Below are 1,604 nucleotides of genomic sequence, written 5' to 3'. Positions count from 1 at the left end.
TCATCTAGAAACTGTGAGGTGAACTTTACACTTAGCATCCTAATATCTGGACCTGAAACATTTTCTGTTAGCTTGACGTCTTAAAAATACCTTTTGACAGTGAATAAACAGTGAGAAAGAGATTTTGAAAATGATTAAAAAAGATAAAAAAAAACATTCATTAAAACGTAGACAGTAAGAAAGAGAAATGAAAAGAAATTAACAAATAGATAAAAAGTAAAGATAAAAACATTAAAAACATCAAAGACATCAAAACCCGCACTCTAATCCTAATTTAGCCATAAGCATCTCTAAACCGGTGGGTTTTAAGTTGAGATTTAAAGGCAAATTTTAATGTCCCCTCACACTCGGGCGTACATGGCTAACTCTTTTAACAAAGCCAGAAATTATTTCTTTAAACGTAACCTGAGACACTAATTATCAAACTGTTTTAAATGGCAACATTTTTCATCCTTTATATGTGAATAATAATTATATTGTCCAACTTTCATTATTTTCCTTTATCTCCTAGATAAAATCCATGATTTGCAAATTAAAATAATTTCAGTTCAATTTAACCAATTTGCATTTGTAAGCAACTTGGGGTTAAATGCTTTGCCCAGCAGCACATCAACATGGGATTGGAGGAAATTGGAATAGAACCCATAACTTTTGGCCAATTATTCTACCCACCGAGTCACAGACAAGTCATGGAAGAAAATTAATAGACTGAAATCATTCAAATTCAGAAAAATACATACGGCACTCCAAGGACATCTTCATCCAAATATGTCTTTGTTGCATACTGCCTAATTAAAATATATAATCAGTATGAGTCGACCATGAACAATTTTTATATTTTCCAAAATAACAGCAAACAGCTTGCACTCAAAGCTCAAATGAAAAATTAATTTATCTGTCTTATTTCTTGTGGAGGACTGATGGTGTTGACATATTTTGGTGTAGTCAACTGTACTTTTGAACATTAATGTGTTTATTTCAACTTGTCATGTAAACAATACCTTTGATTGACTGACACCCCTTCTTTCTGTCTGACAGCAGATCTGTAAAGAAGAAAATGAAGTTTGTTTCACCTTTTTGTCCTCTTATCAGTTATGAGCAAGTGAGAAAATTAGAGACAAGCTGACTGTTAGTCAGTGTGACTACATGTCAATGAGAAGTAAAGATATTCAACAATATCTGACTAAGCGTGATGGAGGAGCCGTCACAAGCTGGGACTTGGTTAGAGTCCATGACAGCATGCGAGCAAGCCCGCATACACGCACACAAACATGTTCATAACCGCTGATTTATTTTTTGTTGCACTTCAAACTGACGTTCATTGTGGGTGCACACGCGGTGTTCTTGCTTCAGTTGTTATATCCATTCTAACCTGTTTTCAGCTTCAAACATTTTTCTGGTTCTATTTTTAAGCTTTTTCCGGATTGTAGCGCATCGGGAGGGAGTCACATGACGTAGTGATGTCATCAAAACATATTGTGTGTTTTCTATTAAATTGAGTATTGTACTTCTGATTACAAGCGTGCTTTTATATATATATATAAAAAAAAAAATTCCCCTCTCACCCTCCGTGGGTGGTCTCTCTCTCTCTCTCTCTCTCTCTC

General features: G+C 34.7%; 2 protein-coding genes across 2 annotated transcripts in view; both read right to left on the bottom strand.

Moving 5' to 3' along the window:
- LOC103152074 (uncharacterized) overlaps positions 1-1,604 on the bottom strand; it is a 51,291-nt gene that overhangs the window by 12,560 nt on the left and 37,127 nt on the right. The window lies entirely within an intron of this gene.
- Positions 1-1,604, bottom strand: part of LOC103152071 (early endosome antigen 1-like) — a 20,560-nt gene that overhangs the window by 2,805 nt on the left and 16,151 nt on the right. The window contains exons 15-16 of the mRNA XM_016660846.1: positions 1,002-1,043; positions 741-788 (exon numbers count right to left, since the gene is read on the bottom strand). The gene's annotated coding sequence lies outside the window, so the exon portion shown is untranslated. The remainder of the gene's footprint in view (positions 1-740; positions 789-1,001; positions 1,044-1,604) is intronic.

The sequence above is a fragment of the Poecilia formosa genome, unplaced genomic scaffold, assembly GCF_000485575.1.
Source record: "Poecilia formosa unplaced genomic scaffold, Poecilia_formosa-5.1.2 Scaffold300, whole genome shotgun sequence".
In the NCBI taxonomy this organism is placed as follows: Eukaryota; Metazoa; Chordata; class Actinopteri; order Cyprinodontiformes; family Poeciliidae; genus Poecilia; species Poecilia formosa.
This window is presented reverse-complemented; position numbering and strand designations above follow the sequence as displayed.